The 24,446-nt window shown below is 42.4% G+C and overlaps 1 protein-coding gene across 2 annotated transcripts in view; it reads left to right on the forward strand.

The window, feature by feature from the left end:
* Positions 1-15,240: 15,240 nt before the first annotated feature.
* Positions 15,241-24,446, forward strand: part of VCAN (versican) — a 120,158-nt gene continuing 110,952 nt past the window's right edge. For both annotated transcript variants that reach the window (XM_069592583.1, XM_069592584.1), the window contains exon 1: positions 15,241-16,116. The gene's annotated coding sequence lies outside the window, so the exon portion shown is untranslated. The remainder of the gene's footprint in view (positions 16,117-24,446) is intronic.

Consider the following 24,446-nt stretch of genomic DNA (forward strand, 5'->3'; position numbering starts at 1 on the left):
GTTCCCTCTCCCTTGCTTCTCTGCCATTCCTAGGCTGTTGTCCTTATACACGTGATCCAAGAAGGCTAACAACCACATCTGCATTTCAGGCAGCAGGATAAAGCAAGGAGGAAAGAGAGGCCATGTTGCCATCCTTAAAGGACATATCCTAGAGTTTGTTTATATAATGTCCCCTCCTGTCACATTGGCCAGAATTTGGTCATGTGGTCCTGTGATTGCAAGAGAATCTAGGAACTGCTGTCATTTTCCCAGAGTGATGATCCAAGAAAGGAAGGAAAGAGTGACCTGTTGGACAGAAAATTAGTTGGGGGAAGTGCGCTGACTAGATTTCCTTATTTTCTATATTCTTAATGCTCTGGCATTTGAGGCCTTGATCCTGGAGAGAGTTCTCCCCCTGCAGCTAGCTAATTCCTAGAAATGAGCTTGCCTTCTATTCAGAAACCAACCTACCCACAGCCCATGCTTCCATTTCCTTTATCAAACACCCACACACCAAGCTAAAACCTACCTAAATCTTCCTGGATCCAGAGACCTGACAACTAGGGAATACTATTCAACTATCCTAACCCACATTACTCAGTGACCCTACTCGGTCTTTCCCATACCTTCCCATAAAATAGTAACAATAAAAACTCGGTCACATTCTGCTCTTGCTCCTCTTCTGACTTAGACCCTGTCTGGTCCTTCCCCAGGTGGCCATGCCATATGTGGGGCATGCCGCATGTCTAGGGATCTGTGAATACAAACTTCTCCCTTTATGACAACCATTCCCATATCTGCTGTCTTACCATCTCTGACTAAAACAAATTCTGGGTATACTTTTAACATAGCGAGCAACTAGGAATCTCTCTCAGGGAGCCTGTTACTGTCTTCCACATATACTACACAGGGATATTTTTGAGGATTAAGTGACTAGTGAATACTAACTTTGTAAATACTAACATTCTATACAAACATAAAGACAGTTATATAATTCAGTTCAGTCACTCAGTCGTGTCCGACACTTTGCAACCCCATGGGCTGCAGCATTCCAGGCTTCCCTGTCTATCACCAACTCCTGGAGCTTACTCAGACTCATGTGGGAAAATGACAGTTATATAATCCATGAGTAAAATATCTTTAATATGAAAATCTTTATTTTTAATATTATTTATTATGTCATGAAGCTGAATCTAACATCCTCCACCACTAACTTTTATTTGATTTAGCAAACACTGTAAAAAGAATGGCCAGATTTGAGAGGTGAAGGATGAATTCTTATCCCAATGGTTGATAATAAAGGGGCAAGTAGAAACTAGATCCCAAGTTTTAGACACTCTCCAGAGAGTTGACTTGTCTTTATTTGGGTTGGTTGTGGGGATACGGATAGTGGGATTTTCTACAGTGAATTACTGAAATTTCACTTGATTTTTCTTTTACTACTTTTAATTTTTATCATGAGCACACTAATGAGAAATATAGAAAGATAGAATCTTTCAGGCAGTTGCCTTTAACTATTTACACTAAGAGTTAGGGTTTTTTGGTTCAAACTATTTCTCAACTGTTGGACATCAGATGCACATGTATTACATAGGAAAATCTCCCAGCAAAAGCTACAATGCAAATATAACACAATTTATTTGTAGGACAAACTGGTTGTGTAAGTGACAAATTTAATACAAATGAGAATGACACAGTATACTTGTTTATATTGCACATTCCTGGATTTCACTCACAGAACTTCCTATTTAGTGAGTTTGAAGAGGGCTCAGGCAACTGAAATTTTATAAGCATCACAAATAATTTTTTTAATGTACATTTACCATTTTTAGTAACATATTTTGTGATATAATTCATATATCATACAATTCACCCATTTAAAGTATACAATTAAATGCATTTTATTATAATCACAGTGTTATGTATCCATCAGCACTAACGTAATCCAGAACATTTCCATTAACACAAAAAGAAACACCATCCCCATTAGCAGTCAACCCTATTTCCCCAGTTCTAGGCAGAACACTGGTCTATAGTCTCTCAATATACATGTGCATATTCTGGACATTTCATGTCAGTGGAATCATATATTATATAGTCTTTTGTGTCTGGTTTGTTTCCCTTAGAGCAATGTTTCTGAGATTCATCCATGTTGCAACATGTGTTCATCAGTACATCAGTCCTTTTTATTGCTGAATAATATTATTTTATATGGATATACCATATTTTATCCATTTAAAATAAAACTTAAGGGTATGTTGGTTGCTTCCACTTTGAGCTATTGTGAATAATGCTTCTATGAACATTTGGATTTAAGATTTTATGTGGATATATATTTCATTTCTCTCATATATACACCTAGAAGTGAAATCACTGGGGCAAATGAGTAACTTTCTGTTAAACCTAATGAGAAATGGCCAGACTGTTTCCCAAAGTGGCTGTGCAATCTCATATTCCCAACACCAGAGTCTGAGGTTCTGAATTCTGCACATCACACCAACATGTGTTATCTGACATTTCGGTCCCAGCCACCTTAGTGCATGTAAAGTAATATCTCATTATGGTTTTGAATAATATTTTCCTGATAGTTAATCAGCATCTTTTCATGTATTTACTGGTTATTTGTATATCTTCTCTGGAGAAATACACATTCAGGCACTCTGCTCATTTTTAAAAAATTGGGTTATTTTTTTGTTATTGAATTGTAAATTACTTTATATTCTTTATATATACTTCATATACTCCAGATACAAGTTCCTTATCACACAGATGATTTGCAAAAATTGTCTTCTATTTTGTGGATTGTCTTCTCAAATTTTTTAAGCGCAAAAGTTTTCAATTATCATGTAGCCCCGTGTTTCTATTTTTCTGCTATTACTTGTGATTCTGGTGTCAGAGCTACAAATTCCAAATGACTTTTTGTAGTGGCACAAGATATATCTTGAGAAACGCTGACCTAGTTGCAGACGGTCCTTGACTAGCTCATTGTTTTGGAGCCTGCTCTTGTGGATGTATTGAGAGCTATCGTCAAGGATAGCAGGGAAGATTAGCCTAATCACCCTCGTTACAAGACAGTCTTCCATTTAGTCATCCATCTAGTAGCTATTAGAGACATTGTGAAAATTAGAAAGAGGAGCCAGCTGTGAGAAAATGGAATCTTTTATACAAGTCTCGATGGTAGGTTTGTATCAGAGGTGGACGATAGCTTGCCCCTTCCCCCTGTCCTGTGTAGCCCTGTGCTGGGTCAGTGGGTTAACTAGCAGACCTTGGGAGCTATTTCAAGTCCTGTTCATTCGCTTGGCTGGACACTTTAATGTACAGATTGCGCAGCTGTACATGGTAGCCTGGCCACTTTACTGGGGGCTTTATTTTGTTATTTCATCAAATTTAGTGTTAATACCTCTATTGTGTAGATATCATTATCCCTCTATGGCCAATGAGGAAACTTGGGTAGGTCAATTGGCTTCAAGTTCACAAAAATTGTACATAGGGGAATGGAAATTTGTGCCTTAATCTTGCAAATTCAGTTCTGTTTTTCCATTATGCCACTTTCTTGTATTCTATGTGTCATTCAAGTTTGAAGACCTTAAAGCTTATTAAATGTTTCTATCTGAAACCAGATCAGAAACTCCCTGATGCGTTGGGAACCTATTTACCTTGCCTGAGTCTGCACTCAGATCACTACTTCCTGCCCATTGCTTCCCTATGTCAAACACCTGCCCTTTCCATTTGGGGGTTTGGCGATGCTCCTCTTCCTGTACTGCTGAACCACAGGAAGATCTCTTCTACCTTCATGAAGCTGCCAGAAGGCTGTCAATCAGAAGAAATGCTGGAATTTGGTATGCGATTACCTGATCAGTGGACTGCATGGAAGTTTTTATTCAAATGAGATGTGAAGGTCTATGATATGAGGTTCACGACCACACACACAGGTGCACAAGGGCACAAGTAGAAAACCAATAGGCATGGCAGGGGACTGGGGGAAAGACTTTTACAATTCCTTTCTTTGTAGGCAAATCTTTCTTTCTTTCTTTCTTTTTTTTACCCGTGAGATACATGTGGCTGCATCTTTGGACAACCCAGCAACTTGTTTTTCACCTCACCAATCCCTGATGCTGGGAAAGATTGAGAGCGGGAAGAGAAAGGGACAACAGAGGATGAGATGGTTGGATGGCATCACCAACTCGATGGACATGAGTTTCGGTAGACTCCGGGAGTTGGTGATGGACAGGGAGGCCTAGCGTGCTGCGATTCATGGGGTCGCAAAGAGTCGGACACAACTGAGTGACTGAACTGAACTGAATATCTCTCACACTGCCTTCCATCTATATTATATTTCACTTGTGTGTGTGTGTGTGTGTGTGTGTGTGTGTGTGGAGGGCTGTCTATTTTCTTTCTTCTCCTCAATGGAGAAATGAAAAGGAGCCTATAAGAAAATAATTTACAGAAACTCAGGATGTCTATAAGAAGTGGAACTCAGCATAGAAAGTGGATTTGTTGCTCATCCTTGTTGCTCATCCGAACAGGAGCAAAGGTATTTGGAGAGAGGCTGTTAGATGGACAGAGGGCACGGGTAGCCTCTGTTCCCACTATGTGGTCTAGCAAGAATCAGGGTTTAGGTATTTTGATGAGCTAAGTGAAATCGACCCTGAATATTCATTGGAAGGACTGATTCTGAAGCTAAAGCTTCAATACTTTGGCCACCTGATGCAAAGAACTGACTCATTGGAAAAGACCCTGATGCTGGGAAAGATTGAGGACAGAAGAAGAAGAGAGTGACAGAGGATGGGATGGTTGGATGGCATCACTGACTCAATGGACATACTTTTGAGCAAACTCAGGGCGACAGTGAAGGACAGGGAAGCCTGGCATGCTACAGTTTATGGGGTCGCAAAGAGTTGACACAACTCAGTGACTCAACAGCAACAACACAGTGATGGAACAGGAAGTAACTGCACAAAGCTGCCTTGCTGGTGTCCCAGGGGTGGTCTGTCAGACTAGGGGACCATAACACCAGGGGAATCGGGGCATGTGAACTGAGATGGAATGGAGGAGTGTGAAAGAATCACAGTTTCGTCTTCTAAGGCAAAGAATTGCACAGGGGGATATCCCTTAAAGACGCTTGAAAAGTACATATGTGTCCTCAGAGGCCAGTGTTGGGACACCTGCCACACCAAGGACATCTGCTGTCACTCACTGTTTCGAGGGAAGCTTTCAGGATCCCAGAGAGGATTATAACAGCAGCCGGGTAAGTAAGAGGGCCTTGTTATCCCTTTCCTTCACCCTCACTTCTGCGTTTCATAACAGAGGTGCTGAAGACAGGAAAAGAGAAGAGCAGAGTCCTAGAACAGTCTGCCCCTCCCTGCCCTACACCTGCATCACAGAGGAGCAGGACTAGTGAAAAAGCAGATGTCCTCTCCCCCCTTACCCCCCTGTCACGACCCTTGAGCCTCAGAAATAGAAGCTTTAGTAGAAAGAAAGCCTTAATTCATATATGAGATTCACACATTAAACTCTGTAAAAACAGGCATATATTAAGGAAAAGTATTTATGGACTTCCCTGGTGACTCAGATGGTTAAGCGTCTATCTACAATGTGGGAGACCCGGGTTTGATCCCTGGGTTGGGAAGATCCCCTGGAGAAGGAAAGGGCAATCCACTCCAGTACTATGGCCTGGAAAATCCCATGGACAGAGGAGCCTGGTAGGCGACAGCCCATGGGGTCGCAAAGAGTCGGACATGACTGAGCGACTTTACCTTACCTTACCTATACAGATTGTCATGAAACCTGCCCAAGATTCAAGAAATTTATTGTCAGCAGGAAGGGGACTTTTGAAATAGTCGTTTGGGCAGAGACTGGAAAAACCCACTGGCTTCCAGGCTTTTAATTCTCATCTCACTGAGTAGAGTCTGCAAGATGAGCTGGTTTTAAGCAACCGAAGTTTGTACTCGCCTTTGTTCTTTACCATGCCTCTCCCACTGTTTCCCAAACATCATCTACTCCTCGGTTCCCAGATTAACACTGTCCTCGCTCTGGTGCTTCTGCTTATCATCCTGATGTCTTTGTGAGGCATCTCTGAGTCATCTTAGGAAATCATTCTCAATTACAATTGAGTTTCTGGCTTGTTCCCCAGGTGAGTGCATTCTTGATCTCTACTTCACTCCTTCTCCTTCTGAGGATGTAATTGCCATTCCCACAGGAGGTATACTCTTGCCTATCTTGTTTATAGCCTGGTATGTCAGTCTCTACTTATGAATCACGTAAAATTGTTCTTTTAGATCTCAGAATACATTGTGTCAGAGATTTAGAATCATGTGGTGCCTTCTGACTGAGAGTGTACACTGAGGACTACAGATGCAGAAGTAATGGTCATATTGTTTACAGCTCCCTTATGAAATGCAACCACTGTTCCCATTTGGTTTGCTGGGGATCTGGCTTCCTCAACTGCAAGAGGAAAGGGAACTCCCTTGGCCACTGGAACTGGGCCCCAAGAGGAATTAAGGCTGCTGATGGCACATGGTGAACAAAAGGGGAGCTGGGTCAGGATGGAGAATCTTCCCTGCCTGTTATATATTGGTCCCAAGTGCGAACTGGACCACAAAGGAGGCTGAGTACTGAAGAATTGATGCCTTTGAATTGTGGTGCTGGAGAAGACTCTTGAGAGTCCCTTGGACAGCAAGGAGATCCAACCAGTCGATCCTAAAGGAAATCAACCCTGAATATTCATTGGAAGGACTGATGCTGAAGCTGAAGCTTCAATACTTTGGCCACCTGATGCTAAAAGCCAACTCACTGGAAAAGACCCTGATGCTGGGAAAGATTGAGGGCGGGAGGAGAGGGGGTGACAGAGGATTAGATGGTTGGATGGCATCATTGACTCAACGGACATGAGTTTGATCAAACTCTGGGAGATAGTGAAGAATAGGGAAGCCTGGCATGCTGCAGTCTATGGAGTCATGAAGAGTTAGACACGACTGAGCGACTGAACAACTTCAAATTTCTCAGAGTGCAGAAAACACTCAGAAGAATGTTCATTCCACATCTACTTAACACATATATGCTGACTACCTACCACGAGCCAGGCACTGGGTTAAGGATCTCTGTGTACAGCATGAACCTGACATAGAACGGCCCTGTTCTCGCAGACCTTCCACCAGTGACTACGTGTCTGAAGTAAGAGGACTTCACAGGAGGTGAATTTACAGTCCTTCTAGACCTTAACCTCCATCAATTTAAGATTCATTTGATTCCCAGGAGGGCACTTTTTAGGTCTCATCTTATCTGGCTATTTCTTCCTGGGAGTTGAGATGTATGAAAGAGGAGAGTGACAAAGCTGGCCTGAAGCTCAACATTCAAAAAACTAAGATCATGGCATCCAGTCCCATCACTTCATGGCAAATAGATCGGGAAACAATGGAAACAGTGACAGACATTATTTTCTTGGGCTCCCAAATCACTGTGGATGGTGACTGCAGCCATGAAATTATAAGACACTTGCTTCTTGGAAGAAAAGTTATGACCAACCTAGACAGCATATTAAAAAGCAGAGACTTTACTTTGCCTACAAAGGTCTGTCTAGTCAAGGCTATGGTTTTTCCAGTAGTATGGATGGATGTGAGAGTTGGACTATAAAGAAAGCTGAGCACAGAAGAATTGATGCTTTTGAACAGTTGGTGTTGGAGAAGACTCTTGAGAGTCCCTTGGACAGCAAGGAGATCCAACCAGTCAATCCTGAAGGAAATCGCTCCTGAATATTCATTGGAAGGACTGTGCTGAAGCTGAAACTCCAATAGTTTGGACATCTGATGCGAAGAACTGACTCCATAGAAAAGACCCTGATGCTGGGAAAGACTGAAGGCAGGAGGAGAAGGGGACGACAGAGGATGAGATGGTTGGATGGCATCACCAACTTGATTGACTTGAGTTTGAGTAAGCTCCGGGAGTTGGTGATGGACAGCAAAGCCTGGAGTGCTGCAGACTGTGGGTCACAAAGAGTTGGATATGATTGAGTGACTGAAATGAACTGAACTGATGCAGACAAAGACCCTTAGAAAAGCCCTCAACTGACAATAGGCATGTAAATACTCCAGCTCCCTCTCTCTCAGATGGGATGCCTCCGAGGTTCATGTTCTCCGTGGTTTCTCAGCATCCCATAGTGAGAATATGCTGCAGTTGACCACAGTGGCAACCTGCTTGAAATGCACCCTCCCTGCCCCGTCTCATTCACTACTTCTCCCTCGACATTTCTTGGTCTCTCCTCCCAGGTAAACTACCTGAATTTGAATCCTTGTTTTAGGACTTGTCTCCATAAGAGCCCAAACTAAGATAGACATTGTGTCGATCCTATTTCTTTAAAAAAAAAAAATGCCATTGGAAATTCGATAAGGATCCCATTGAATCTATTGACATCTTTCAGTAGTATGAACAATATTAATTTTTCTAGCCATGCCCACAAGACATCTTTCCATTTATGTGTTTCTTCAAATTTCTTTCCTTAATGTCATATAGTTTTCAGTGCATAGAGCTTTCACTTCATGGTTAAATTTATTCCTAAATATTTTATTGTTTTTGATGTTACTGTTTTCTTTATTTCTTTTCTTTTTCAGGTAGTGGTTACTACATAGAAATGCAACTGATTTTTGAGCATCTTGGAATTTTACTGGTTTATTAACTCAAAAGTTTTTTGATGAAGTCTTTAGAATTTTCTATAAACAAGATTGTGTCATCAACAAATAGAAACAGTTTTAGCTCTTCTTTTCTAATTTGGATTACCTTTTTTTCTTTTTCTTGTTGTCATGGCTAGAACTTCTAGTACTGTTTCAAATAAAAGTGGAAGCAGTCGCTACCTTTTTCTTGTTCCTGATCTTAGTGGGAAGGCTTTCAGCTTTTCACTTTTGAGTATGATGTTAGCTCTGGGATTATCATATGTGGCCTTTTTATTATACTGAGAGTAGGATGGTGGTTGCCAGTGGCTGAGAAGTGGGGGAAATAGGAAGAGATTAGTCAAAGGGTACACACTTGCAGTTATAAGATAAGTAAGTTCCAGGGATCCTTGGTGACCATATTTAACAATACTGTACTGTATTCTTTAAATTTGCCATTAGAATAGAGCTTTAATATTTCATAACAACAACAAACTGGTGACTATGTGAGTTAAAGGATGTGTTAACCTTATTGTAGTAAAGATTTCACAATACATACATGTATCACATCATCATATTGTGTGCATGTGTGTGTGTGCTCAGTTGCTCAATCACGTCCAGCTCTTTGGAACCCCATGGACTGCAGCCTGCCAGGCTACTCTGGGCTTTTCCAGGCACGAATATTAGACTGGGTTGACATTTCCTACTCCAGGGTATCTTCCAGACCCAGGGATCGAACCCACATCTCTTGCATCTTCTGCACTGACAAGCAGATTCTTTACCACTGTGCCAATTGGGAAGCTCCCATTATGTTGTATGACTTAAACTTATACAATGTTATGTGCTAATTATATCTCAATAAAACTAGGGAGAAAAGAGATAGATATTGTGTGAGATGGTATGGTGAGGAGGAGGTAGTCATAGGCAGCTACCAATGAGAGAAAAAGAGATAAAAATTCTCCAGAGGAGTTGCAGAAACAGGGAATGGGAAAGGCCAATATTCATTCACAACTGCATTTCTGAGGGAAGCTATACATTTGATACTATATTTAAAATCAGATTATTTCAATCTTCTGAGGACTAAGAAGAGTAACAGTTTTTTAGCACAATGTTCTTTTCTCTAGTTTTCTAATGTCTACATTTAATATTCATGTCCAGGAGCCAGAGACCCTAGTGTCCTTGGATTGATCAATTTCCTTGACTTCTTTTCTCATTAGACTGACATTTAATGCTTTCCCTCCGCCATTCAACTTCAGTTTGATTTATCAACTCTGGAAGGCTTTCAGAAACTTGAAATAAATTCTGAGTGCATACCATATAACTAACTTTTTATTATGGGAAAATAAAAAAATACATTTTTTTCATCTATAACAAGATTAATCCCAGGAGTCAATGTCAGTAGAATATGTGTGTGAAGAGATTTTCCAGTGAAGGAAGTAGCTTTTTTGGGCTAGCATTCTTCCCTGATTCACTGGTAGTTGGTGGCATGTTTTTTAAAAAAATGGCTGAGTGGACAAGCCACTGGACATGCACACACAGACAAATACTTTTTCCCTCTAAGTTCATTTGTCAGTATGTAGATGATAAGTTTGACTACTCTAATAAATATTTGTTCTATAGAAATTATAAACTTCTTTAGGATGGGAAGCAATTCTTCCCTTTTGAATTATGCCTGAACACCTAAGGTCTAAAACAGTGTACATAGAAGGTACTCAGGAAATGTTTGTCGAATTGAACAAAGAGAACAGAAATCAAATTGAGAGTGGTCTGTTTGTGACAAGTATTTGCACAGCCTTATAGATATTCTTTTTTTTCTTGGTGAGTTATAGCAAATATTTGATCTTGTTTGTATCACAGGGTTGAAATGTGATTGTTCATAATTTGTGATAAGAGCCTAAAATCCCTGACATTCAACTAGTCCTGCAATTCTTTCTACTGATAGAATAAAAATAGTAACTGCTATTACTGCTATCCCTTGTTCTGATACCTATACTGGAGTTCTCCAAACATTCTCACTAAACTTTTGTTTCCTGTCTTGCTTCCACCTTTGTTCACAGTAGATACTAATGATGCTATGCTGACTTTTTGCCCCATCCGTTGTACTCTTGGGCTTCCCAGGTGGCGCTGGTGGTAAAGAACCCACCTGCCCACGCAGGAGATGTGAGATGCAGGTTCGATCCCTAGGTCTGGAAGATCCCCTGGAGAAAGCACGGCAACCCACTCCAGTATTCTTGCCTGGAGAATCCCACGGACAGAGGAGCCTGGCGAGCTATGGTCCTTAGGGTCACAAAGAGTTGGACACGGCTGAAACGACTTAGCATACATGCATGCCTGCCTGATGCTTTCATTAAGCTTCTTGACTGTGGGTTTCATTGTCCTCTAATTAAATGAATGGAGCCTGGTACTCACTGAAAATACACAGCAAGTTTTGGCCCTTACCTGTTAATAGATTCTAAGATCTCTATTGCTGCCTTGTGTTCAAAATCCAGATTCTTCATTTCGTCTTGGTTCGTTCAGACAGATGCTTTATATATATATATATATATATATATATATATATATGATAAATATATATATGATATATATGATAAATATATATCATATATATATTTATCAGGCTGTGCAGAGGAAAAGAAAAGAATTTGAGAAAGTGACTAAGGAGAGGAGGAAGGTTGATACCTGTGATTCGATTTAGCTGGACTGCTTTATTTGTGCTTTGATCTTTTCCTGTCTAAAAACAATGGCATTTTTGATACTCTGCTCCAAGCAACCTCCCCAAGGCAAGTGCAGATGTGTTGAGCCATTTGGCAGCCGTGTGGACCGACTCAGAGATCCTCTCTTCTCCCTAATGAAGTCATCTCCTCTCGGCAGCCCAGCCTTTCCCATCACTCCATGTTGGAACTTGGCCTTGGCTTGCATAGTTCCTTCATGATGTAGATGGTCTCCTACTTCAGTTCTGGAGAAATCTACCCAACCATGAACAGGACGTTTACAGGAAAGAAAGAAAAAAAAGAACTCTTTTATTGAAAGAAATATTTTACTGTAACATTTTGATTTGGAGGTTGGGGAGCAAAGGCTTGGTATCCGATTTCTGGGGAAAATCACATTTTTCATGGCTTTCTAAGGATATTTGTCTGTATTTAATTTCTCTGAGTAATTTATATACTTCAGGCTAAAGTGTAATGAGATTGTCACCATCACTTTGCCTTTCGTAGGATTTCTTTTATTTTTTAAAGAAAGTGACAAAGACTGTATATTACTTCTGCATTTCCTAGAAACCAAAGATTTGAAATGTTGGATAAAATGTCTATCCCTAATCTGTAGAGTTATTTTTGTTTTGAGAAAGCATTCTTAGAGGGTTGACTCCCTTTTTCTAGGGTCTTTGAAGTTCGTTAAAGGTGCATTTTTAATCTTTCACATTCTTTCACCATCCAGAAAGGATATTTGCTTAATTGTGCCTAGAATCTGCCAGATCAGGGATGTGAAATATGAACTGTTTTCTGAATGTGGATGGGACTGGAACCTTGTCATTCCTAGTGCAGCCACAGATAATACGATGTCTAAGAACACTCCACCTGATCAATAAAAAAGGAGAAGACTGAAATGTGATCCCAAAGGACCTCAGAAGGAGGTTTAGATAAAGATAATGAAATTCCCTGGAGACCCACCTGACATCTACACCTTTCTTCTCTAAGTCATTGGCTGGCTGCCCCTGACCTCAGCCAAGTTCCTAAAGACAAGATCAAGGCAATGGAGCAAGGCATGTAGCTTCTGGCTTCTGGTTTCTTGCAGACACCAACCCTGGAAATGAAGAATTTGTTTTATCTATGTCTGGGACCACAGAGTTTACACACAGAACATCCCCAGGACCAGAACATGATTTGAAGGGCGAAGCTCAGAATGATATTTTAATTGCTATTTGATTCAGACAAGTATATTGGGCAAATACAGTTGTAGTTATGCATGCCTGCTTGCTAAGTCACTTTAGTCATGTCCTACTCTTTGCAACCCTATGGACCATAGCCCATAGGGCTCCTCTGTCCCTGGGATTCTCTAGGCAAGAACACTGGAGTGGGTTGCCTTGCCCTCCTCCAGGGCATCTTCCTGATATAGGGATGGAACCCACTCTCATGTCTCCTGCAGTAGCAGGTGGGTTCTTTACCACTAGCGTCAGTTTTAGTTATAAAAGCTGCAAATATATATTTTCTCATTGAATAACTTTGGTAGAGAAGGAGAGGGAAAGGAAGGAAGGAGGGAAAGAAGGAAGGGGGAAAGAGAGATAAAGTCCTCAAGGACAGTTACAGTCGCAAAGAAATAATAGAGCTGTAGACTCTGATGAATGTACCCGGTATGCTTTCCTTTTTATTCCTTCTCTATTATAAATAGCCAGAGGGGAAAATCTGCCTTAGAAAAAGAGAGCAGATATTCAAGGGTGTCATTTCATTCTGGTTATTTGACAGCCTGAAGAGTGTTTAATTTTCTAAATAATAATGTTACATGCCAAAGTAAAGAAAAGGCGTGCAGTATAAAGCTTTCTAATGTTGTCCATGTTCTGACTAGTTATGTCTGCCTGAGAAAGTGCCTTTCCCTGTAGAACTGCTCGATCAAGAGTTGTAATGTCTGTGGACATAACAAGGAACTGTAAATGTTGGAAGGCTGAAGAAACACATTTGGCAAGATAAAGGAAATTATCTCAGGATGTAAGGAGTAGCTGACCCATAATTATAATCATGTTCCATCATGTACAGATGGTATTATTTATAGTGAATGTTAACCAGTAACATTTGCTTGAAAATGGATATTAATCTGCTATTAGCTGCTTGCTGCTGCTCCAGGTCTCCTTTGTAGAAAAGTTTTACTTAACTGAATTATGAAGGGAGAGCAGGATAATGGAGCGATAATAAGCTTTTCAGATTGGCAGATCTACCACTTAGAAAGTGGCCTTGGGTAGGGCATTAAACTCTTCGGAACCCAACTAGGTTCACTCAAATTTAAAAATGAGATGAATAATACATGCTTTGAAGTGTTTCAGAGAAAGATCTAGCCTGATGCTTAGGATATAAACTTCAATAAAGACTGTTTTATTTCATTTTTCTCTCTTTCTGAGTAAAGTCTTTACGTAGCATAAAGTTGCTATGAGGAGCACTGAAAAGATCACTGGACCAGAAGTCAAGAGTTGTGTGCTGGTAACAGCTCTGCTATTAATCATGTGACTTCAGAAAAAGTCACTTTCTGGGCCTTAGGTTGCTTATCTGTTAAATGTAAAGATTAAAATCTGTTTCTGTTCTATGACTCTCTTATTCTAAATATGTTTTAATGGACAGGAATTTCAACATTGGGAATGGTTGTCTAATAACTGTGTGTGTATATGTGCTCAGTTGCGTCAGATTCTTTGCGGCCCCATGGACTGTAGCCTGCCAGGCTCCTCTGTGGAATTTTCCAGGCAAGAATACTGGAGTGGGTTGCCATTATCTTCCCGACCCAAGGATAGAACCTGAATCTCTTGCATCTCCTGCACTGGCAGGCAGATTTCTTACCACTAGCACCACCTGGGAACTCCCTACAATAACTGTACTAAGAATAAATAAATCATTGTGAAAACAAATATGTTGATTTCCAAAGCCTATAATTAATAGTTATATCATTCACAGTATTGAACTGATAGATAGATCAATCAATCAATCACATTTTGAGGACTGAAATTCTCCTGACCAATCTTCTACTTGTTTATTAATTAAAATCTATGATCCTGGAGACCACATACAAATTGCAAAAGAAATATTACAACAAGAGTCTAGGCTTCTACAAGTTTTAAAGTATGAACTTAAGTTAACTTACTCAAAGAAATTCAGTGTGAAAACGGACTTTGTCCTTTAATCATCACTGTTATGAGATGTTGAGTTTGATATAATTTTAATAGGGATTTCTTCAGTGAGAAAAATTATCTCATTTTCCATATTTGGAATACTTCTATTTTTGTGTAGAAAGAAAAGTGTGCTATCCACTCCGGTATCCTCCGTGTTAAACTGATAGGCACCTCGGATTTACTTTGTTCTCATTGTATAAACTCATACTTGACTTCAAAGAAAAGGGAAATACAAAGTCCTTCTTTTCTAAGGGGCAGAAATCCTTTGTGTCAACTGGTTGACCCTTGCTGTCAGGTCCTCTTGGAAGGCTTTTGTAGCAGGAGGCAGGGGACTCTTCCATGTGTTGATATTGTTTATGTAGTCCAGTGGACCTGGCTGAGAATAAAAATCACATAAACTCAAGAAAGATTATGGTCCCATTTCCTGACCACAGGGGAGGTGATTGATATATCCAAGGAATCTCGGCTGCTCAGGGAAATTATTAAATATTCTGCCACGAGGGACACTTGGAAAGACTGAGGGAAAGAAAGAAGGAAGAAAGCCGAATATAGCCTTCTGGAGGTTTGTGGCAGGGGAAGAGGATCTGTTTGAGTTTGACAAGGGATTTGCCTCGGGGAATTTCCTGTCCAGCCCGGTTATTAGCAGGGTCTTTGTAGATTGCTCAATGACCCCGGGCTCCCCATTGGGTAGCTCCAGGGGAAGGCAGTGGGGGATTCTTATACTTCCTCTCTAGGTCTCAGAAGGGTCCCCTTGTCTCAGTGTCTCTTTCAGGTTGGCAGAAGCCAGGACCCTGACCCTTGCCTCAAATGGGACAGGCAGGCTCGGTGGCCGCGTAAACACGCTGTAACCAAGTTCTGGGCTAATTTTTACAGAGTTTCGTTTGCTCCCCAGAAAAACCGACGGTACTCAACGGTCTCCTGCGGGCCTGCCCCACAAGAGCCTGGGGGCTCCTTTCCCCGAAGCCAGCACTGGCAGCGCGGGGGGCGGGGTAGAGGGGGTGGGGAAGGGTGGGAGGGCAGCAGTTTCCTCGCGCACTGCGCGATGTTCCTTAGTGTGCCGCTGAATGGGGAGCGCGGCTGTCCCCAAGCCGATTGGTACTTGCTTGTCAGGAAGAAACGCCGAGAGGTGGGAGTGCCTGGGGAGGGAGGCAGGCGGTCCCTACCGCAAGCGCGGGGAGCTGCCTTTCCGCCTCTCTGCCTGCCTTCCCAGCCTGGGCTTTGAGGAGTGGCTGAAGCTGCGGAGCGCTTGAGGAGCCTGTGAATGAACCCTCCTCCTCCTCCTCCTCCTCCTCCTCCTCCTCCTCGCCGAGTCTCCTCCTCGGCGCTGACGGTACAGTGATATAATGATGATGGGTGTCACAACCCGCATTTGAACTTGCAGGCGAGCTGCCCCGAGCCTTTCTGAGGAGGAACTCCAGTCGGGAGGGCGCAACAGCAGCGAACCTTCTTAGGTGCTGCGGTCAGGCGTGGGGACGGGGATCTGCGGCCAGCCCCGCATCCTCCAGCACCATCCCGCACGCTTCCCCGGGACACCGCGCTTCCTATGTGACCCGCCCCGGCAACGCCGAGCCCAATCGCGCAGCGCTGAGGTGAATTTTCCCCCCAAACTGCAATAAGCCGCCTTTCAAGGTAATCACGTTTCTTTTGTTTCCCCTTTAAAAAAAAAAAAAAAGAAAGAAAGAAAAGAAAAAGAAAAACTTATAGGAAAAAAAAAATCTAGTTTAGAAAAAAAGTAGATTGTGATTGGTAGAAGGCTTTAATTAAGGCAAAGAGAACTATCTTTGAGAAGTTAAGAAAATATAGGCACTGTAAAAAATGCAGGTAACTTTCAGAAGGATGTTTGGAGAGAGGACTACGGAGGGACCTTGGTGCTGAAAAAGATCCAGACAAAAGAAGCCTGGGGTGGGGTGGGGGTAGACAGACTAATGGAATTGGGGGAAGGGAGGGAAGGAAATGCGGAGACCCCCTAGAAGCGTCGAGGGGTCTGGAGCTGGAGAGGACGGAGGGACCCTGGCACCTTGATCTTTTTGTTGTCGTTAACCTGCTCGAGGCAAAAGTTTGAATGGGGACTCCCGAGACTTGCCCACACGCAAATCCCCGAAGCAGCCTTGGTGCAGGCCACCTGGTTCCTGGCCCCTGGTGTGTGGTCAGTGCCCGGCGTTCCTGGAAAGCCGCTCTCGGGCAGCTCCTGACAAGACGATCCGGGTTCTGAGCGGACGTGACCCCCTCATCCCGCGGGCTGTATGGGAGGTGGTCCGGTCGGGGGGAGGTGCAGGGTTCCCGGTCCGCTTCTCTGGCGACTTGAGGGCTGTCACGGCTCTCTCCGGTGCCCCTGGGTTCTTTTGTCCAGCGCGCCGTGCTCCGGAGCCGGCCAGGAGGGAGCAGGGGATGGGGGTGGGGTGTTTGGAGCGCCGCGGAGGTCTGCTCCGCGCCAGGGCGGGAAAAGCTTGCTCCGAACCAGTAGAGATGTGCAAGAATTTTAGCTCATTCTGAGAAGCGAGGTAGAGGCTTTTGCTTCCGTCTTAACCAGCAAGCCAGCGCTTAGGGCGCTTTTCAGACAAAGGTGGCGTGGGGACCCGAATCTGGGGCCTCTAGGATCAGCCCTCTTCGCCCAGACTCCTGTAGCCCTCCTTTTCCTTCCATTTCCCCACCCCTTTCGCCCCTCGCGGCCCTAGTTGAGCAACTTCACTGGCGAGTCTTGCGGCGGCAGAGAGCGAGTGTCGGCAGCTCCGGGGGACGCCCTGGGCTGGAGCGCCCCACCGCCCTGCGGAGGCGTGGGCGCCGCCGGGCAGTATCCCTGGTGCGTGCGGGTTGGGGGGCATCAGGGTTGTCTAGGCTCACTGTCTGTGTCACTGGGCGTGGAGCGATCCCTGTGTTAGGCAGCGGAGAGCGAGGTAGAAAACTAGTGTCATCGCTTAAACTATGTGCTCTGGGATCCAGCTGCGCCCTAAGAAGTCCCGCAAGTTCCCCGGAGATGCTACGGGAGGGAGGAAACATTTACACCGCGCCTGGAGAGCTGTCCCGCTGTGCGCACACCCACAGGCTTCCGCTTTCTCTGTCCGCTTTCTCATCTTTGTCTCTACCTTTCTGTCTCCATCTTCTCTGTTTCCCTTCCCCTCTCCCAGCCTCTGCTCCGTCTCTTTCGCTCCTGTGTCCCCTCCCCCACCGCTGACAAATGAATGGCTAGTGTGAAATCCCTGCCTCCTCTGTCCGCCGAGGCAGGCAAGAAGGGAGGAGCGAGGGAGGCGGTGCGCTCCTTCGGATCGGCCCCCAGTTGGAGAGCTTCGAGCTTGCAGAACCCAGATGTCTAGGAATAGGGAGTTTTGTGACGGGTGTGGGCGCCCCCTGATGGAGAAATCCAGTACAGGTGGAGAAAAATGAGCTCACCCTACCCACTTCCCCCCGCCCCAAAACCAAACGAGCCTCTTTCACAGCCCTGCATTAAACGATGGAGGGCCATAGCTTCCCGTTTAGTTTTCTACTTCGGAATCTGCGAAGTAAACCTAAGTGTTGGCAGGCCCAGGAAGGAGACGTCTTTGCCAAGGGCTGAAGCGCCTTCTCTTCAGTCCGCTGGGGTGTGCGCGGCGCTCCCGGGGCAAGCCTGCAGTTTGGTAGACTAACACACGTGGCCAGGTTTCAGAGGGCTTGGTACTCTTATCTTGGGCGTCCCTTTAAGAAAGATCATACAGATCTTTGGGAGATTTTACTAAGGCTCATGACCACTCGAAATCGATGCTAGGGCCCCGCCCAGACTATTGCCTCCAACATTTAAACTTTCTCAATTTCACAACACTCGTCGAAGACGGAAATTTGGGAGGAGGGCTCCGGGTGGAAAACGGAGAGAAGGAAAGGGCAGGAGCAATAGGGAGAAAGGGAAGAAGAAAGGATGGGGCACATACACGCAAACAGCCAGGAGCGGACCGGCTGGGTTCGTTTCAAGGTTTTGGACTGAATTTCACGTCTCGTTTTAAGCCATTGTTTTAATCCCCAGAGCGGTAACAAATCCTACTGAAGCGGCGTGCTGGGGTTAGCGGGGGTAGGGGGGAGAGGCGGAGGAACTAGGCTTAGAGAGTGGGTGCTGGGGGTTTCTTTCCATACCCCTGTCCCCTCGTAAAGGAACCGCATGGAGCACTTCCCGCAGCGCCGGGGTTCACCAGCCGCCGCCACGTGGGCTGGGGCTTCAGCTCCCGGCCCGAAACGGGTGTGACTTCTTGGGCTCGGAGACAGCAGCACTGCTGGACCGGCAGTTGTTCAGAGCCGCGGCTGGCTGGGCGCCTCCTGGGTCTCCGCCCAGAGGCCGGTGGGGGCGTGGCTTTGGTCCTTCCTCGGGATCGGGGCGGGGCGGGGAGAGCCCGGCGGCGGCGCATCCCTTGTAAAGGGCTGGTGGAGACTGCTGGAGCGGATCTGACTTCTATCCAGAGGGCGCTAAACACTTTTATTAAATAAGACCTTTTGATTTTTTTCCCCCCTCTTGCTTCTTGGGAGTGGGATGGAGTAGTTTTTGCCTGGCGACAGGAAAGAAGTAAAGATTTACTCCAAGCAAACAGTTTTGGAAGAAATTTGAGATGTTTATCCTATGATCTCTATATTGACTTCTTAAAGATCGTTTTTTAGTCAATTACAAGATATTCACGTTCCAGATGTCATGAAGAGTTCGTCTAGCACGACAAGCAATTGCCATTGACAGGATTGATAGATTCCATGAACACAAACCTTAGGGGCTGTGGGTGTAACCCTGATCCCTTTGCAGCAAGCAGGAGCTTTTAGCTCCCGCCCGGCCCATAGTTGGAGCTCAGCTCATATTTATGAAATGAGCGAAAGACTGCGGAATGTGGCGCAGAGTAGACGCTGCCACTTAGAGCTGCATTTTAGACTTGCCTACTTCTTGGGTTTATCTTGGAAGAACAGGGTTTTAACGATCTAGTGTGTTAGTCACTCAGTTGTGTCCGACCTTTTGCGACCCTCATGGACTGTAGTTCACCAGGCTCCTCTGTCCGTGGAATTCTCCAGGCAAGGATACTGGAGTGGGTAACCATTTCCTTCTCCAGGGATTGAACCTGGGTCTCCTGCACCGCAGGCAGATCTAGCCCGTGTTCTGACATCTAACTGATACACTTGCCGTTCCGTTTTGACTCCTTCTAAAAGCTGTGACCTAAATTCTTTTAAGCATAGTTGGCAATTTTGCCAAACTTACAGTGAAAATATTCCTTTAAAGACTTAAAATAGGATGTTGTGAGATTAACATAAAAATAGGAAGGCATCAATGGAAGCAACTAGTCTTTGAGATGAAATTTGTTCCAATTGGGGGAATATGTAACTTGGAATGTGAGAACATACCAAGCAGAAGGTCCCAGACTGAGCTTCTGGTTCTGGTGCTATGTTTAAAAAAAAAAAAAGGAAGATTTTATGATTGTATGTCCCAGCTAATACGGCAAAGGCTTCCATGGATTCCAAAGTAGTTGAGCAATTGCTTCCTCCAGCAGGAAGTCCACGATCCTTAATCTTGTGGGTTCTGGGAAAAGGGATGAGAGTCAAGACAATTGCTAAAGATTTGTGTACGAATTCAAAGTTTTATTTTGTTTTTCTTGGTAAGTAAAATAAAGAAATTTAAAGTTAGCCCTAAATAGTATTTCCTACTTTTAAAGTTTAAAAAGAATTTTAACTTTAGTTCAAATTTAAAGTTTTAAAAGAATCCCCCTGGATTTATATATGTTTACAGACATAAATTTCTGTTTCTTCTTTTTCTCTGTGCCTACAAACTGGAAGGAAATACCTTTGATATCCTAGGATACCTATATCTGCATACACCCTTGTAAGTTGTTTGGAAAAGACCTAAAAAGTTAATTTAAGGCTGAATATGATTAATGTTACAGATATACTCATTGTTCTTTCTTTCCTCACATTATTATGCTTAAGTACTTTGTGGTTAATGATTGGTCAGTAATTGAACATCAGAGCACAAAGATCAACCAACACTGTCACCCAAGAACGGTATAACTAAACTTTCCTTACCTGGGGGGGTTTAAATATTTTTGTTAACTTTATTCATGGACAAACATCACTAGATACTGTATTTAAAATGGGATATTTCCCTGTGACTGAACAGAACTTTTCCAGACATAGGGTTCTTTTTGGGAAAAGAATGAATAACTGCAGTAGGCTATTATTCCACCACCCACCTAGAGAAACCAGTTAGGAGTCATAAACACTCATTGTTGGGGGTAACTGGCTCCGGGATGAGAAAACATGTTGACTATTGCATAGATCTGTACTTTATCAGAAAATACAAGGTCTGTACTCTGTCTGATTTGGAATCAGAACAAGGAGAAGTAGAGATAAATGTCTTGACCAAGCTCCGCTTCAGTTAGTGAATGTTTGCCAGCTTCCTCTGGTAGCCTATATGTGGTTAATTACATATATGTGCATTTATACATTTATATTACATATATGTTCTCCAGGGGTTTTTGACAGCTGTGTTTCTATCACTGAATGTGCCAAGGGTAGTTCCATTTCAGTGGTCAGTGCAAAGCATCTTTATGTGATGAGTTGGTTTCCCTGAAATTCTGCTGGCTAGATTGATCATCTTTAAAAGGGTGTAAATTAGGTGAGCTACATTTAAATTTATCTTTTTTCTGTATCTATATACATCCTACTTCATTCTTCTAAGAATTTTAAGAGGTGTTTACATCTATAAATTTATGATTGCATAGTTTATAATAAACTATATAAACATATAAAATATATGTTATCTTTTTATTATTAAATTACTGAGTTGGTATTTATTACATGTGGTATAGTAGAATGAATACTAGGCTTAGAATCAGAAAGCTTGAGTTGCAATTCCTAGTTGAGAAAACCAAGTTAACACACAACTTTTGGGCATTTGATGTCAAAATCTATTAAATGGATATACATTTATAAACATCAAAAGCATAAGTACCTGTGAAAGGGCTCTCATAAATAACTCCACAAATAAGTAGTGTTAAGATATATATCCCTGGGGCTCATCTTGATCTAATTCTGTAATCTTAACAGCATTACCCAAATCATGTATTTCCTACTAAACCTGTAAAATGAGTTAGAGAGGGACATACTGTTGTCAGAATTGTCTAGTTTCGCACTTGTATGTGGAATCTAAAAAAATCAATACAAATGAACTTATTTATAAAACAGAAAAAGGCTCACAGACATAAAAAACAAATTAGGTTTACCAAGGTGGAAACAGGGGAAGGGATAAATTAGGAGTTTGGGAGTAACAGTACAATATATAAAATAGATGAACAAAGACCTAGGGTATAGCACAGGCAACTGTAAGATATTAAATATCTTGTAATAACCTATAATGGAAAAGAATCTGATAAAAGGTTATGTATATAACTGCATTTATATGTGTATATATAATGTATATATGTATATATACATATATATATGTTTTATATGTATATTTATAACTGAATCACTTTGCCACACAGCTGAAAATGACGCAACATTGTAAAGCAAGTATACTTCAATTAAAACAAAAATTGTCTAGTTTCATTGACTAGAAGACAAAGTCCATAAACAGACTCAAATAAACATGGAAATTCAGTGGAAATGAAAAATTATTCAGTAAATGACTTGGGCACAACTGATTGGCCCACTCAAAATACAAATCAATCTTTACCTCATTTATCCCAGAATAAAATTAAGATGGATCTAATATGAAATGTTGGGAGTAAAATAACCTTTTAAAAAATAACTAGAGGATATTATAAAATGTTTAGAATAATAAGCTAGGAGAAAAGAAACCCCTGATAAAGAAAGGTATAACCCAAAAGCTATACTAGAAAAGATTGATAAATCTGACTAAATAACAATTAAATTATTTACACAAAACACATAACACATCTAGAAAATGTCAGCATATTTTGATATGCCAGGAACTTTTACAAAAGAATAGACCACAGCCCATCAAAAAGAAAAATTGGCAAATGTTTTGTGTGTAGGCTGCTGGCAGAAAGAGAACAATAAATGTTTTAAAAATCATATGAAAAATTGCTTAGTCTCATTCATAATTAAAAAAATAATAATGTTTATTCTGTGCCATTTTCATCAATCAGCTATAAAGATAAAGTTTAGTAAAAGTTTGTGTTGGTCAAGTTGTGGGGAAACTGGATCTCTTATATATGTAAGTAGGTTCATCTTCTTTAGAAAGTGATTTGGTAATAGCTATAATTTTTTTTTAATGCACATACATTTTGACCCAGCAATTCCACTTCTAGGTATTGTCATATAGATATTGGTAGAAATGTCACCCAAGACCAATGGACAAGAATGCCCTTTTGCAGCATTGTTTCTCATTGCAAAAATCTGGAGACACCTTAAAGGCTCATCACAGGAACTGTATAATAAAAGATGATATGTTCATGTAGGAGAAAATTACACAGCTGTTAAAAGTAACACAGACAAACTGTATTAGCTGATTCAGAACATTCTCAGAGATAAACTGTATTTTAACTGAAGAAAGTAATGTGCCAAATAGTGTATACTGTGCACATAACTGGCTTCCCAGGTGGCTTCCCAGTGGGTAAAGAATCCCCCTGCAATGCAAGAGCTGCAGCAAATGCGGGTTCAATCCCTGACTTGGGAAAATCCCCTGGAGAAGGCCATGGCAACCCACTCCAGTATTCTTGCCTGGAGAATCCCATGAACAGAGGAGCCTGGCAGGCTACAGTCCATAGGGTTACAAAGAGTTGGACATGATTGAAGTGGCTGAACACGCATGCATGCATGCACATAAGGGCATATTCATTCATTCAAACAATATTTACTGGGTGTCCTGGGCATTGTGGATACAGCAATGAATAAAACATCAAAGACTGCCTTCCTGGAGCTTATATTATGGAAGGCAGAGAAGGGCAGTTGCCAAATACACATATACGATGGTGAGGTGTGCTATGATGAAAACAGAACTTGAGAAAGGGAATGAAGAGTGCAGTGCATTTTACATCAAGGAGGGCACAGGCAGTGAACACAGCAATACTAAGGAGCAATGACATGAAAAAACAGCCAAGTCCAGGTGCAGGAATCTATACCTGTGTTTGTGGTAAATTCACATGGTGCTATTATTCATGGAAAGCAAATTCATGACACTGTATGCTTAAACCATGATATCTCTCTCCGCATTATAGCGATCCTCCTTTGTGTAAGCACCACATGGCAACATGATAGGCAATGCTCTTTGCATCCACTTTGTGGCTGAGGTATTCTGAACAATTGGTTGTCTAGGGTAACTAATTCGAGAACTGGAAGACAAACCACTGTGTCTGCATCCTTAAGTCACCCTTTGCTCAGTGGAGCTTCCCCAAGATCAAGGGAGAATACTAAATATCTGTTTACTAAAACCTTGGCTCTCTCTTTCGCTGAGGCAGCCTACCCCTGGCATGACCCTTATCCCCTTTGCAGACTTTTCTCATGGATAGGAATCCTGTTGACCTTGTCTCTCATGTCTCCTAGGCAATTAAACAGCCTCAGTCAGCTGTGACTTGATTGTTCAATGACTTTTTCCTCTTCTCATTGACTTCACTGGAATAGAAGACTAAATATAGGCACCAGCTCTCATATCTCCCAGGTCTTTCTATGCAGTCAGACTTGTTATCACTAACAGATAATGCTTACAAGACCCACACAGAAGAGCAGAAGAATAAAAAATGGGGGTTAGAGTGGTGCTAAAAACAAAGAAGCTTCAGAAAGTTTCTCATTTTGTAAAATCAAAGAAGGCAAATGGTGTGCTTAAACAACCATGAGCATGAATACAGACTTATGGAAATTAGAGAAATGGAATGATGTCTGTGGCCTATAAGGAAGAGGCAGTGGAAATATAGTTCTGAGATCAGAAGTTTGGGAATTTGAGTTGCAAACTCTGGTGACTACAGGGAATAGGCATGGAGTAGAAATGGATGAGAGGCCAACTGGGGCAT

Source organism: Ovis canadensis, chromosome 5 (genome assembly GCF_042477335.2).
Source record: "Ovis canadensis isolate MfBH-ARS-UI-01 breed Bighorn chromosome 5, ARS-UI_OviCan_v2, whole genome shotgun sequence".
Taxonomy (NCBI): domain Eukaryota; kingdom Metazoa; phylum Chordata; class Mammalia; order Artiodactyla; family Bovidae; genus Ovis; species Ovis canadensis.